At 39.0% G+C, this 16459-nt stretch overlaps 1 long non-coding RNA gene across 1 annotated transcript in view; it reads left to right on the top strand.

Moving 5' to 3' along the window:
• Positions 1–8506, top strand: part of LOC135298890 (uncharacterized) — a 44816-nt gene extending 36310 nt beyond the window's left edge. The window contains exons 7-8 of the long non-coding RNA XR_010360956.1: positions 5978–6080; positions 7703–8506. This is a non-coding gene — a long non-coding RNA (uncharacterized LOC135298890). The remainder of the gene's footprint in view (positions 1–5977; positions 6081–7702) is intronic.
• The last annotated feature ends 7953 nt before the right edge of the window (positions 8507–16459 follow it).

Below are 16459 nucleotides of genomic sequence, written 5' to 3'. Positions count from 1 at the left end.
TTGATAAATAAGAATTCCTGCCCACCTAGCAGTGCTTTGCAGAGATTCTCAAGTCAGCTCAGGCAGTGAGACAGTACAACTGCTTCCCACAGGAGTAGCAGGTGGTACCTGGCACAAAACCTATGATGGTATTGCTGGATATAACATAAGCAGCACCTGTCCCCACTAAACAGAACAGTAAAAGGTGCTACTCCTATGCCTGTGTGGGAGAGAATGAGAAAATTTTCCAGAATAGGCCAGTATTGACCAGAATTAAAGCTACAGGTGAAAGAGAAGCAAACCAGTACTCCATGAGGCAAAACAAAACTGCTTTTTGGATTTTCCCTCATGGCATACATTAATTTTTTATGCATAAACAAATCAGAGGTTCCAAAGGAAATATTCAGAATACCAGCTTTAGGTATGTCAGTGTGCTCAGCATTAATTCCATATACAGAGTTGATTCTGTACTGTCTTTCACTGTAAAGTCAGGTGAATGAATGCTTTGGTAAGTCCTTGTGTTGCTCATCAAACATTTAGTAAGTGGTAAAAGACAAAAAGAAGAGTTAGGAATTGTGTGTGGGAATTGGGATGAGTGTTGGAGCATGAATTGGGAAATACATGTTGAAATGGAGTTGGGTACAGGGACCATGATGGCAAATACAGTAATTGCTAAACTGGACAAAAAAGAGCAGCTCATAGTGGTCAGTGCTAAGGTCAGATAGGCTGAAAAAGAAGAGGAATTTGACAGCAAGGTTTGTCAAAAGTCTTGTGTCTGGCAGGTAATGCAGGCAGGACAGACTGAACAGAGCCACATCTGACCTGGCTTGGCATTTTCCTTGGAAAGCTTCCTGAGCTATGGTTTTGCAAGTGCATGCATTGATTGAATTGGACCTGCTAAGCTCAGTGGGCACTTTATGTCTGCAACACCTACTGGTAATATATGTGTGTGTATATATATATGTGTGTGTGTGTGTGTATGTGCATGTGGGAGCATGTAGTGCATCTAAATCTTTCACAAACACCACGTGTGAGTATTCTGGTTCCTTCTATAATCAGCATCTTTTTAATGGCATGGAGTGACAACAATTTTGTCAAGGTGAGGAAATAGGCAGGACTAGGATGTATAAAATAAAACTTTTCTACTTATTTTTTGCACCATGTTGTGTAGACCAAAGAAAAACTTGATATTTATGACAGAGTGCATTTGGATTTTCTTTAGGCCTTAGTTTGCTGTTAACAACTTTTAAAACTATTAATCCATAAATATTTTTTTGTGAAGGTTAGTAATACTTTCCAGTATGTGTTTAACAATCATTTTCTGGCCTTCCATCTTAGACAAACCACTTAAAATAAATGTCAGTCATAGATGATTTTGGAGCATAGCTGGAGCCTCAACAAAATTTTGTTTTTCAAGGGCAGACTTTAGCTAAAGATAGCTCTGTTCCCTTGTGTTTCTGAAGGATTTATATTGGGATGCTGTAGTACTTGAAGATAAGAGGAAAATTCGTAGTAGATGATTCATATTATGTCAATTCATTAGATTCTGTATTTCTTTAATGAGACACAATATCAGTTCTGTTGCACAAAAATACTCTGACTGTGGAAGGAATGTTTTTTGAATAGTGAAGCTGAAAGTACAGTTGCTGAGTACAGTTGGAAAGATAGAAACAGGTGGGGATTTTAGGAATATCTGCTAGCCTGTGGTTACACTGTATATGACACGTGTGTCATGGATATTTCAGAAGGGCTTGGTATCTATAATACAAATTCTAAAACCGTATGATTTTAATAAGGAAATAATTTTGTTGCCGATATGCAGTGTCTTGGTGTTATATTTTAGCCTAATATGCAGGATCTCTCATTGGTTAATGTTTCATGTTGGCAGTAAAGGCTATGGGTGAATCTCATCATCAGTACTCAGAAGGAATAGTTACATGATCTGTCAAAGAAAAAAAAAGTTGCTTCCAGAACTGCTGAGCTCTTCTGTAGCATCTGTAGAAATCCTAAAGCCTTGGAAGGCCCATGAGTGAAAAAATCCATGGTATAGATACACACATGCTTCTTGTATGCAAGTGTCTATCAGAGAGGACACACATCTTGGGGGAATAACTCATGTTTTAGCCCTGTGTTACACCTGTTCTGCTTTAAGAAATGATATGTTGTTGCCTTAGGATACCTCATATACATAGGTCATACATCCATAAAAAACATGTTTATGTATTTTCTGAGAAACAGACATCACTGGATTTTATTCATACATAATTTATTTTTCTGGGCTATCAGCATATCCAGCACATCCAATAAAAGTGTATGTGATCCATTTGGACCAATTGCCCGCCAGGCTCTGCACTCTCTGTTTTTTTACTGCTTTAGCCTAGTGTATGTGAAAACCTGCTCAACTTGGGTATGCACACAAACAGAAACTGCAGATAGGAGCATGTCTTATAGCTTTTCTTGTGCTACTGGAAACCTGAAACTTGTAGGTCAATGACACTGTTTTATTTCTTTTCCAATGATGGAAGAGGGAAAAAGATGAACTACAAGATGATCAAAAAGCATTTTTCCACTGCTGCTCCTTGATATAGTATTCTCTGTAATATAAATGCTGTAATAAATCATACTTTCTGTTTGTTCCATGTCTTCGGGTCAGTGTTCAGCACACTCAGTGGAACCGACAGTTTTTTTCTTGTTCCAATGAAAGCCTGTGAATATGCTCCAGCCAGCTTATCTGATTGTTTGTTCTGCTCAGCTAAGCAAACCATGCAAGTGTGCCTAAACTAAATTACCTGCTTCAAGTCTATACTGGTGTCATTCCAGTAAAGACTCTTCCTTGTGTTTCCTTTTATTCCTTTTCTTGTGTCTTTTTCCCAGTCATTGTTCATTAAAAGCCATTGAAAACAAAAATAGTCATAAAAAGACATACAGCTGCTTCTAGAAAGCATCTCTGATCAAAATTCCCAAATATTTTAAATTCGAGGAATTATGTTTCCTTGCCTAAAGTGAATTTATTTAAACAGGCATCAAATTAATAGAATGAAAGGATTACTAATTTCCGACATAGAAATCTGTCAGATTTTTTTCTAGTTTTATGTAGCTGGGCATGAGATGTTAACAAAGTTACAGTTTTCTACAAGACCAATTGTGGCAAAAAGTTGACTACCTTAATTAGGCTTAAACCTCTATCGCCAGAAATAAAGTGTGGGCACATTTCTTGGAAATAAGAGCTGAATGATAGGACTGGGCAAGTTGGAAAGAAGAAGCAGCAAATTTCAAAAAGCATTATATGGCTTGTAAGGACTTAAAATACATTTTTCTTTGGAGTTTTTGAACCTAGGCTATATCTTTTTGGGGAGTGAATATGTGAAGGGATTCCTAACATGACTGTGAGATTGAGGGCTCAAAGAGCTTCAGCTGAGCTGTCATCAGAGAGCCCTCTTGAACACCAGGGCTTAGAAAGAAGTATTCTGAAAAGTATGAATGAACAATTCTCTTTGATAAGGCATACCATCCACCCAACAACGTACAGGTAGCTGAACAAAAATTGGAAGAATGTTTTTGCCACTTTTTATACACATTCATTTTTCCTATTGTTACATCATGCTCTCAGCTCAACATTTTTTACTTTGCTTTCCATGATGGTCTGAAAAAAAAGGAAACTCAGTTTAAAAGAATTCAAGATTGTGAGATTGCTGTTTCCCCAGGCAAAACAGTGTCATTTGGTTAAGAGACTTCCTTGCTAGTGAATATCTAAAACAAATTTTGCTGAATTAGGGATCAGTGTTATTTAATAACTTCTCTGAATTGCAAAAAATGCTAGTGAAATCTGTAGATGAGGTGGTGCCTGCCTGGAGTCATTGATGTGTCGGTCTAATTAGAAAGAAATATTAATCCCATTTCATGAAATTGTCATTTCTCAAGAAAAAATACAGGTACATGTGCATAGTCTGCATCTAAACAACTTGTGGTTTAACCCCAGCAGGCAACTGAGTATCAAACACTCACTCACTACCCCTCAACCACCCTCCTGCCTCCCTCCCCCTTCTCTGGGGAGGAGAATTAGGAAAAGGTAAAACCCATGGGTTGAGGTAAGAACAGTTTAATAATTGAAATAAATTAAAATAAAGCAATAATAATATAAAACAGAGATTAATAAAACACAAGAAAAACAAGTGATGCACAATGCAATTACTCACCCCACTCTGAATGATGCCCAGCCTGTCCCTGAGCAGCCATCAGCAACTCCCAGCCAGCTCCCCACAGTTTACATACTGAGCATGATTTCCTATGATATGGAATATCCCTTGGGCCAGTTTGGCTCTGCTGTCCTGGCCATGCTCTCTCCCAGCTCCCTGTGCACCTCCTCACTGCCAGAGCAACAGAAACTGAAAAATCCTCGATTTAGAGTAAACACTACTAAAGCAACAGCTAAAATATTTCTGTGATCATTATTATGCTCATGCTAAACCTAAACCACAACACTGTACCAGGTACTAGGAATAAAATGAGCTCTATCCCAGCTGAAACCAGGACACAACTGCATGAAGGTAATTTGTTTCTTCATTTTTTTAATGAAAAATGTCACAATTTCTAGAATTGCAGGATTACTTCTTTTACATGGGAGTAGAATGAAAGATGAACTCAGTAACGTTATCATGTCTCAAATTTGAAGCCAAATTCACAACCTTAATATCTATCAAAAATACTTCCCTGTCCAAAGTAAATTTTTAGTAGGACTTCAGAAAAAATGTAACGCTTGTATTAAACAATGTTATGCTGGTCTGTTTTACAAAAACAGTGATAATATTCAAAATTTTTCGTACTCATAAGCTCTCATGGACAATGTTTGCTTTGTTATAAGGCAGAGAGAGTAATTAACTGGTAATCTTGGATCCAAGTCTGAACTGATTTGAAGAGGTTGGTCATACCAGCTGGGGAAATGGTTTGGTATAATATTGAGACAGATATTTCTTGTGAACATCTAAACCTGGATAACAAATTATTTGTATTGTGCTTTGAGATCCATTTGAAGTAAGACAAACGCATCGTAATCAGTAGAACATTCAACATAAATTTTTATATAGTACAATTTGCATGGTTGAGTGACCTCTGAAAAAGTTAGGAAGTTGGTCTTAGTTCAAAGGTATCAAAGCCTAACCACATTTTATAAGCTTTTTCCTAAATAAGCTCTATCTTTTAATAATGTCAAATGTTCTCAGATAATAGGCTTTTTCAGAATATTTTTGGTAACTGTAGTTCATAGTTGGACAGATGATTAACTGGTTTCCTTTCCCACTGTTTTGGCATTTCTTTTTTATTACCTAATCCAATGTCTACTGTAATTTATGGATTCCTGCCCTTCAGAATAATAAGTTTTGTTCTGAGATTCTCATGAAGGATGAAATCATGAAGTCTTTTCTTTTAAGGACTTTTAAAAATTTTGAATAAAAAATTTCAACAGCTAGAACCACTAATGTCTTAGAGCTTTGTATTATTTTAGGATGCTGTGATTTATACTTACTGTCTTATCCCTTGTTGTTAAACTTCTGCAAGGAAGACACTTGTCATAGTGAATTTAATATTTTTTATTAGAATAAGAAGAAATCTCTTTTCATGTTGCTTTCCTTAGTAAAGTGTATATTATGCCCAAAACAAAGTCATTAAGCTCAGAGTGAAAAATATGAGTAACTGTTTCACATGTTTCACACGAATGTAATTACAGAGGGTAATAGGACATCTCCGTGCAAAATCTAACTTTTTAAAATCAATCTTTCTTTTTTTCTCTTGAATCAATTAACTGGGAAAAAAATATTTATTGTACCATTTTACAACAAAACTTATAAATATTATTTGACATCCAAAATGAATTTTTGTTTCTATTTTGAAGCTGATTGATTTGCTTGTAATGTGGTTTTGTCCCTACTGTATCATGCTCATACACTTCTGCTGCTGAAAACTCACCTGTAAATAACTAAGCATTAGCAATATCTTTCAGCAGGAGAAAGAAACCCAGCTTCCAGCTTTTCTGTGGGATAACAACACTTCAGAACATGTCGGTCCATAGCCGAGGTTTGTTTTCTAAGGAAACTTCATCTGCATAGGTAAATATGAAATCAAAATTTAAATGGAGGGAAAGATTGAACGAAAGATAGAGTGGTGCTATGATTGACAGATATAAAGGCATTTTCATTTGGAAAATCATTGATGTTCCATTTGCCAGAAAAAAAAAAAAAAAATCATAATAAGCTGGAAATTGGCAGGTGAGCCAGTGTGAGAGGTAGCACCTCTCTCTTGCAGTGAGAGTGGCACAGTCCATGAAAAGGGTGAGATACTGACTGCATAAATAAGGCATTTTCTGTCCTCGGTTTTTAGGTGAAGGCTCAAGGTGCAATATGTCTCAAATACCTTTATATATCTAAATAATAAACATCCTCCCCCTAGTTAATTGCCTTTGTGGTCAATGAGCAGAAATGGGCGCTTCCAGCCAAGGGTTTACTGGACAGATTATCCTTGAATGAGACTAATCATGCCTCAGATGTGCCTCTCCAAGTGTCAAAATTTTCCTGAGATGAATCTTGCCCAAAGGCCTTCTGTGAAATATAATTCAGTCATGTTCAAGTCAGAGCTGGGCTGATAGAAAAGTTCTCCAGCCTAAGTGAGCCTCTAAGGCTACTACTGAATGAAGACCATTGGGCCTGCATGATCATAACCTCTGCGAGGTGCCAGAGCTTGAGATTCTGTGCCAAAAATTCCTGTCTGCTTTTTTATAAAGTGTGGAAGAAAATCAGTGTCTTTTGTATCTACAAGTCAAGACTGGCCATACTTGTGGATATTGATATCCTCTGTATATAGGTATACGTTAAAAGAAGAAAACTTAGTATGAAAGTGAATCATATGTATCATAAAATTATATATGAGAACATAAATATAAAAATGAAAAATTTTACTAGGTAAGTGCAAGGCTTCAATTTTTATGCTCCCACATTATATATCATTCCAATTCTATCCAATTGTTCGTTCCTGAAACTTGGTTAAAGTGTTATATTTAAACATTTGTGGACTAGTTTTCATACAAATATATAATTATATGTGACTTAAGGGCAGATTGTGGGAAAACTTAATTATTGCCCTGGAAGTAAAAGGTCATACAATATATATATTTGCTGGCATCATCAACACATGAATTTGATAAAAAGTGGTGCAATAATATTTTGTGAAAATCACAGAATCCCCTAAAGCTAAATGTCAGTGATCTGCTCTTTGTCAATTGCAAGAATTTGCAATCAGTTATAATATTTTCCCCCAGGTCTCTGTGTGTCAATTTTGTTTCAGTTCCTGGGGATACCTAGGTGTCACAAAGGGATAGATCTGTATTAGTATTTGCAAACTTCCCAAAGTATGGTAGTGCTTGGGAATTCTTTTCCCCTACATAACAGGTAACTGAGTTGTAAAACAAGGAGTGAAGGTGACATTTTTGTTCCATATGAATTCCCACAGCAAGTAAGCATAATGGATTCCGATCCACAGCTCAGATTAATAAAATGACAGCATGGGAAATGTACTGGCTGATCCTCCCAGCCTTCTGACTTGTTTTCTTTTTCCTCAGGGTTTTATATTTCTTCATAATGATTGCTTTCTCTTTAGTTACTCAGGCCATCAACGCTTACCTAGATATCTTACCTACATGTTAATGCAGTAACAACAGTTCTACATATTCTTACAGTAAATGTGAGTTCGGCAGTGGATCTTAACAGAACTGGGCCCTGGATATGGAGTAGCTAAACAGAACAAGATTGAGCAAATCCCACATTACAGCCAATGCTGAAGAAGATGCCATAATGCAGAAAAGAGCACGGCAGTCATATAAGGAAGTCTTCTGTGGGGGCTCAGATTATTATGATTTGGTTGAGTGGTCTCTTCTGGACAAACTGGCAAAGAGGAAACCATACGTTGGACATGGACATGATCATATAATATTTTGAAATGTTGAACAATTTTCAGCTGATCAATTTTTATCTCTAACTGAATTAATGTCATAAAGTACATCCAGACAGTTATCATTCCCTTGCTACATTTTTCCCCCAACTTCAGCCTCAAGATATCCTCAACTGCTGATCCTGTTTTTGCATTAGGGCCTGAAATACTGAACTGTATCTCTCAGATAAAATAGCAATCCTCTGTCATTTACCAGCTTGGGAGGTCTCCTGGCCAGACTTGCACAGATTGCTCTTCATGCCTGGGCTTTGAGTGTGTCTCCTGCAGGAAAGGCAGCAGGGCACCCTTGGCACAGCTTCACTTGGCTACTCTGAAGAAATGCTCTTACTGACAGTGTGTGATGTGAATCAGAAACACACTGTCCTACACAAGGACTGGCATGGATGGCCACCATTTCACTGATCCTGTGCTCTAATCATCCCACTGCATCCTTTCTTTTTACTCTACCATGGTTTCTTGTTCCTTAGTGCCAGAGGATGGGCCAGCCACCCCCAATCATAGGTTTGCCTCCTTGCCAGGAATCTGTAGGCACATGAGCATGGCAGTCTTCTGGCATCTTAAGACACAGCGGCACACATGCAGTCATCATCTTCTTTATCATTATCTTCCTTATCTTTATCAAAGTGTTCACTGCCATTATCACAACCTCCCTGAAATTTGCCCTCTCTTGGCATTTCCCCTCTCTGTTCATGACTCCCTGCCACCAGTCATTTGTGCTGTCACAGCATGAGCCTAAACCTTGACATCTTTGTTATTACAGATGATAACTAGCAACAGCACCAGCTGCAGAAAGCTATAGCTCCTTCACTGCTTTTGGATTCACTGCTCTGGAATCAACAGGAAACAAGTTTTCCTCTTCAGGAAAAATGTGCAGCTGCATTCTTACTTGTGGGGCTATTGCCAGGCTCCAGTCTGTGCTGCCTCTAAGTGCACTTTGCTCACAAGTGGCTCAGGAGGTTGGTGCACACAAGCACAGAGATGAGAGGCACATGATCCTTGCAGTACAAATACACAAATGCCATTCCAGTGGTAGTGTGGAGAGGCTTCTGAAGTTTCATCCAAGCTGCTGCTGACCACAGAAGGCTGGTCCATAAACATTGCTGCCAAGGAGCTGCCTAGAAATACCATTGCAGCCCGATGTCACATCGTGCTGGGTAAGTGGATGGCGAGATGCAGTGCACTACAGCATGTGGCTTAAACATCATGTCCCATGTGAGTATGTAAACTTGCTTCATTTGCAACTAAATGGTAACCTAGCATTGCTCATGTCCTGTGTTAATCACAGAATAATAGAAACATATAATTATCAGGGTTGGACAAGGCCTCCAAGGTCATCAAGTCCAACCTTTGAGTGAACACCACCATGTCAACTAAAGCATGGCACTAAGTGCCGCATCCAAGTCTTTCTTAAACACATCCAGGGATGGTAACTCCACTACCTCCCTGGGCAGCCTTTTCCAGTGCTTAACTACCCTTTCAGTGAAAAAAATTCTTCCTGATGTCAAACCTGAATTTTCTCTTGGTGCAGCTTTAGATTATGTCTGCTTGTCATGTCTTTAACTACCTGGAAAAAGAGGCCGATCCCCATCTTGCTACAATGCACCTTCCTTTTTTTACTTTGCTATCAAATCTGTGTGATACTTTTGATTATCTAAAGGGGATCTTATTGAACTTTATAGAATTAATGGGTGGAATCCTGAGCTACTGTAAATTTGGATCATTCAGCTGAAGTGAAAAATCTACTTTGCTTATCTGCATCTGATCTAAACCATTTTAAGACACTGTATTTCCTTTGGAGGAGAACACATAGCACTTACCAGACTTATGAATGACCTCTTCATGTAAGGATACTTTAAAGAGATATTATAAGAAAGCAAGGCACTGTTCTTATTCCTTGTAATTATATTTTTTTTAAGTGTGGAATCTCAGGAATGGTGAAATTTTGCTATGACAGATACATACATGAAAGCGTGATTGCTTAATGCACACTGCCACGAAGGAATTCCTCCTGTTACAGCAGATTATGGTGGTGTGAGTGTAATGAGGGGATGACTGATGTAGAAGAGGAATGGATATTTCTTGGCCAGTAAGCTTTGGTTCTTTTAAAAATTTGTCAGCTGGGTTGACTTTTTGGTGAGTAATGGCTTCAGTGCCTTGGCTGTCTTCCTAAAACCATTCAGCAGGCATCCCTGGGAAGTGCCTCTTTAATCCAAGTCTTTTCTTTTCATCTACAAACTGCCTCGGGATAAGTCTCAGTTGGTTGTGGTTTGGGGGCCCTGGTAAAAGTGTTCAGTGTAGGGAGGCATTGTGCAAGACAGATGGCTCTTATTACAGATCTTTGCATTACAAATCGAGGGTAACCAATCACCTGACAGGGGGTCTTGCTCTTGCTTTCTCCTTCCACGCAGGTGTCCTTCATATGAAGGTGGGATTTTGGGCTCTTTCCACAGCCAAAAGCACAGAAAAGTTACAGGAAATGAGTTGCCCATTTGAAGTGTCTGTGATACTGTCTGACTCTGGTTATGAGCACAGGATAGTAGCTTATCCTGAAGGAGTTTAAAGGAAAGTGAAGCAGAGAAAGCCTCTAAGAGAACAAAAAATCCACATCTCTCCATCCATGCTGAGTTTGATCAATTCTTGACAGTAATTTAACCAAGAGAAGAGATGTTACCTGTACTTTCTAACAAAGAGAGAGGTTTTATCACACTATACTGTATTTTTGGGCAATTACATTTTATCCCAATTCCACAAGAGGGGTTTTATGTGAAGATATGTGGAATGCTGTTTAGCAAACACCATTCCTATGGATAGCAGTACTTAGCAAACAATTAATCATCTTTTAGAGTCTGTTTTACTCCATTTTATTGCATCTCCTTTTTTTTTTTTATGACTGGATATTTGGTTAAAGAGACAAGATTCAGGTTTGGAGTCAATGTGTCATGGTTCAGCTCATGACTGTGGAACTGCAACATGAAATGTTGCTGATATCCTCAAAATCAGTATATCCCTCGGATAAAACAGCTTTCCAGATTTTGATCTAGTTGGACACAGTCTCAGTATCTCTCCGTCTCTTCTAGCTGGTACTGATCACGGCACATTTAGCCCCAGCAGATGGGAAATATGCTCACCACTTGTGGTTGATGCATGGTTATAAAACATTATGGAGAAAAGCTAGGAGGCATAATGATAAAAGACCAAATTGGCTTTCGGTCCTGTTTTCCTTTTTTCTGCATGAACAAAGCGCATGGAATGACTTTTGAAGCAACATGTGGCTGTTGCCAGGTATGTCTTACGGCTCAGGTGACACATTGGGAGCTGCCATAATGCATATATACTCTATATTATGTAGCTTTTGGTTTTTTTGTGAACATTTTTGACACTCGTTTGTATGCAAGTTCAAACCAGGACACCAGCTCTGGCCCTTACACCTTTAAAATATCTCAGAGCTGCATTGAAGTGTTACTTATTGGGCATGTCTGTATGTGGTAATTGTGCCTGCATCAGAAGATATCAAGTTCTCTCCTTTACACTATTAATTTTAAACCCTAGGCAATATATGCAAAAGTGTAAGCTTTAGAAAGTCATTCTCCTGTTTTGCCAGTCCCCTAATTACTTCAACCTGCAGTAAAATGTCAGTCTACCTAATTATGTGGTTACTCCTCTCCTGGGTCCAATGCAGCCTGCAGGTGTGCACAGTAACGTGGATAGCAGGACCGACTGACCTAGCACCTTCCAGTTATTACACTGGCCTTTTGCAAAGCTGGCCAAAGCTCTCGTGTCTTCAAGACACTGCTATTAATTTGAGCTTCATCAGACAAGGCTAGATCTGAAACTTTAGCAGAGCACAGGGAATTGTGAGAGTAAGGCTGAAGAATCTTACCTAGACCTAGAATGTGTCCAATTAACTAGGTAAATCTTAAGCTTTTTGGGCTTTTCCAAAATATCCTGGCAATCTGCCTCTGAATTATCTCTTTTAATTAATTCTGTGGATCCAATGCATGACAGAGAACATACTGCTTTGTTACTTCTGTAAGGAGTCTTGTAGTATAATTGGCTATTATTCTCTTGTTCTTTTAGACTTTTCTTTAAGAAACAAACTAACAACAAAAAGTGCTGCTAGAACAACAGCATTACACTGCCACTATTTACTGCCTCTCAGTGATAGAGAAGCTGTATTTAAACCACCTAAAACTGCTAAAAATGCATCAGCCTAAGCCTGTCCAGATTAGGTTTGAGATGCAGCCCTCTCCACTGAATCAAATGAATAGGGAAGTGATGTTTCCAAATATCTCTCCAGTTTTATATTTGGCCAGTGAATTCCTTGGTGGCCCTATTCTGTATGGGAGGAGGTGTACTGTGTAGGTCCAATACCTGATACATACCTCCTGTACTAACAAAAATCAGTTTGCATGCTGAAGAGCCTAGGGGGAGTGAACACAGCTCGAGCCCATTGAGTTGTTGAGGATTCAAAAGTTAAACTTGAAAGGATGGGAAAAATATCCATGCACTTCCTGATTTTGACCAGAAGAGGAAGTACCATCATGTGAAATACCATTCCTAAAACAGTTTTCAGCTGACTGAGAGTACAATACAGATTATTGTGCAACTCTACATCCCCAAAATTTAGCGAAGCTTTGTGTAGAAAGCTTTTCTAGCCTCCAAAGTGGTGATAATTTATTATGTAAATTATTACATAGATACAAACTGAAAAAGAAAAGACCACAAACTAATAGTTGAAGGAGATGATGAAAGCTAATAATTTTGTGTTCTTTGCAAAATCTTTTGTTGTGGGAGCCTGATCAGTTCAAGTAAGCATGCTTAATATTTAATATTTCAATTTAAAGAATCAGGGAATCGGGTGTCCAGAACACAGAGAACGTCTGTATGATTTTTTGATCCCTATAGAGACTTCTGAAATTCTCAGTCCCAATCAGATAATTGATCTATAACACATTACTCTTCCAGACTGCATCCAAAATATTTTGTTTTGTCTAAAAAATGCTACAATCCCTAGATTTTTAAACATAACATCATAACACTCAGATTTTTTTTTAATTGAAGAAATGATAATTTAAAGGATTTTTTTTATTACCAAGTCAACATTTGATCAAATGGAGATTTTAGGGGTCTTTTTCACATATTTTGTTGTAGTCTCCCATCCAATTTTCTGATCAGCCCTACTTATTTTGGAAAGGAAAAGAATATGGGAAAACTATGAACATAAAATCAGAGCCTTTCTGGGTATTAGTATTTCTTGTCTTGTATTGATAGTGCATCATGCAGCAGCATAATACTAGAAATTTTATAATAGGGTAATGTTTTGGGCAACTCTGGGCAGAGATGTTTTATAAGAGGTGAATCCCATATGACAAGGGTAACCATTTCACTTTAAGCATTTTTGGTGCATTTGAAATGAATAGCTACTTACTTAGGGAAAGGAGCAATACATTATTTATTCTCTAACATGATACCAGTGCCTGTGCAGTGAAAACCTCCAACCAAAGTGACAAGGGGAGTAGGAACTGTGGGCTGGGCATAGGCTAAGAGCATCATATTCATTACAAATTTAGATGGTAAGATAACACCTTCCCAATGAGAAAAGCTGCTGGAAAACCCTGGCCTTTATTAATGGGCCTCATGAGTCAATCTGCAGCAATGATGTATCATCCTCATTTAAGGAAATGATGTGCTGTGAAAATGCATAATTTTAAAGAGCAAGAGAGGGATTGAAGCAAGTACACACCATAAGGGAGCTCAAATCTCTCATGATGTATGCTGATTTTTGGGTGGTCCCCATTTGCACGGCTGTTTAAGCAAGCACTCTAAATGGAAATGCACTTGACATTTTTGTGACTAGCTGTAATCAAACAGCATTAGAATTCAGCTGATCTCACAGAAGACGATTAAACAAATTTCTTGTTTGTTCCCAGTTTTTTCTAATGGGAAAATGGAGGGAAAAGACAAGCTGATGAAAATTATCCCAGATAGAAAATGGTGTCTTAAAAGGAGCTTGGAGAGAAATGAAGACTTCCTGCCCCTTTTCCTAAAGCAAGAATCCCATCACTCCATTATGCCCATAACCAGGGGAGCCAGCATTCCCTTATGACTGTCAGGCACTGACAGAATGAACATTCAGTGAAAGGCCTCAGGATTTAGCCTTACACTGACACTGTTGGGTGCTAAAGGAGGGAAAAGTAACCCCTCTGGTTTTCAGAGCAGTTTTGTGCACACTTTTCACATAGAATAAACTCTGCTACCTGGTAGCCCAGCTGCTTGCTCTCTCAGACTAGAATATTTGAAGCAGTGTGTCTTTCAGCATCTGTGAAACTTGTTACTGCAACATGAATAAATTTTATATCAAGTTCAGCATCCAGTATAAAACACCAACTGGTCTTCATAAGCCTCTGGACTTTCTTAAAAACCTGGTCTTGGGCTAGAGCAGTGTTTGGGTGTCTTGTACAGTACTTTGGGAGATCAGTTTAGTTTTCTGGGCATTCATTTACTTCAGTGAGTGTTTTTTTGCTGTGGCTGATACCACTGGGATACCAGAAGATGAATGTCATCCTTGTTACACTGGGAAAGCAGTTTGACAGAAGGAGGTTTTGCAGGGTTTTCTGAAGGCAGAGTTGATGTGCAGCAGGTCTCCTCTGGGGCTGTGGCTGTAGCATTCCTGCAGCTGGCAACGCTTGGCTCCCTGCTCCACTGTCACTGCAGCATGGCCATGGGCCTTGTCCCAGAGGGTGGCAGCTATGCTGGCAGCTCATAGGGCAAAATTCGGTCCACAGCTTATAGAGACAGGCCTGGTCACTCTCATGATGTATAGGATCAAAACTTATTTCCAAATGGGTTGATGCTGGGATCTGCATTTGTGTGTGTGTGTGTCTGGGGAGTTGGAGCAGGACTTTGACATGTGCACAGACCTCAAACTCCAGAGAAGCTGCCCACGGGCAATGGAAAATATCAGTGGTAGTGGGGCAGCAGTGCTGCCCATGTGGGCCTCTGTCAGCATCTCCCTTGCTCTGTTTCAGCTAGAAATGCCTGAAAAATCACTTTTCTCTGGCTGAACACCTAAGGTGGTTAATCACAAAGACCATGGTGATTAATCACAAAGACCATTCAAGAGTGAGAAATGAGTCTTTTACCTGCTGTCTCCAGAGCAGGACTCTTACAGACCTCTAGGAGATCTTTGAGGTAAGTAAATAAATCCCTGCCCCTGCCAAACACTCACACAGAAAGACAAGGGCTCTGTGACCAGGTAGATGGGTAGTTGGCACAGCTGATTTCAGTGATTGCAGTGAGGGGAAGTGTTTTGGGAGCATAGCACTATGAGCTACAGCCAGGAAGCTTCTTCTCACAAATATGGTGAAGCAACTTTTTAGCTGGTCAGAGATCTGCCAAGACTAGTATTTGTCAAGATTAATTCTAGTAAGTGCTAGACAAAACCAGTTTCCTCTTACAAACCAGATACCTTCATAGGAGACAGGCTCTCTGCCCCTCAGGCACAGAGTCAGGTTGCTGCCTTGGCTGGGGGACTGTGCCTGGGGAGGTGAGGCATTGTGGGGTTGGAACTGGAAGCTGAAGGTGAGGAGCAGCAGTCCTACAAAGCACAAGCTCCTGCTTAGATCTGTGCCAGGCTGTTCCAGCTCAAGGAAAGCTCAGAGGCAGGAGATCGTGCCTTCCTCAAAGGCAAGTAAGTCACTGTCAGTCAGATGCCCTGCGGTGGTTTGCTGGGGTTACTGCTCTGAGGAACCACAGAGTTCCTTGAAGGACTGAGTGAAAGCTATTTATTCCTGCCATAGATTCAGTTATACCTTTCTGAAGAACATTTGTATAACTATCCTAAATTCTTCTTTTAAATTATATTTCTGCCTACTATCCTATTACCAGCACTGATTACTCCATCAAATCCTGCTATTCAGTTGCCACCTCCAGTTGTTGGGACTAGTTTGGTTTCTAACAGTTTTGTCCAGTTCACAGAAAAATATGGTGTACTTTTATTTCCTTTTTTCAGCCAGCATTGCATTTTCTTTTTGCTGTTCTTCAAAGATAAATGAATATCTTATGGTAAATTATGAAAAGTCTATTATTCACCTCAGCTCCCAGAACAGCTCCAGGAATGTCACTCTGTTCTCTCAGGATAGATATTATGTAGCAGTAATTGTTTGTATTTATATTTATATAGCACTTGTCATCCCCAAAACTCTAAGCATTCAGCAAGCTTCCAATAATTTTGTATGTATTCATTGCAGCTCTAGAATTTATTTGGGAAGATCTTTGTCAGAAGTTCCACTGAAATTAACTGAGTGTTGCATGATCACAAGAGTCAGTTCAGATTACAGTTTTGGGGCCCTGACATCCAAATGTATATATGTCCCATGTGAAGACAGTGCTGAATATCTCATCACAATTCATGTTACTTTTGGGGAAACTGAATTCTAAATGTTCATGGAGTGAATCTCCACTTACACAGTATCTTTACAGGTAC

The sequence above is a fragment of the Passer domesticus genome, chromosome 4 (genome assembly GCF_036417665.1).
Source record: "Passer domesticus isolate bPasDom1 chromosome 4, bPasDom1.hap1, whole genome shotgun sequence".
NCBI classification, from domain to species: Eukaryota; Metazoa; Chordata; class Aves; order Passeriformes; family Passeridae; genus Passer; species Passer domesticus.
Note: the sequence above shows the minus strand (reverse complement) of the source record. Positions and strands in the feature narration are given on the sequence as shown.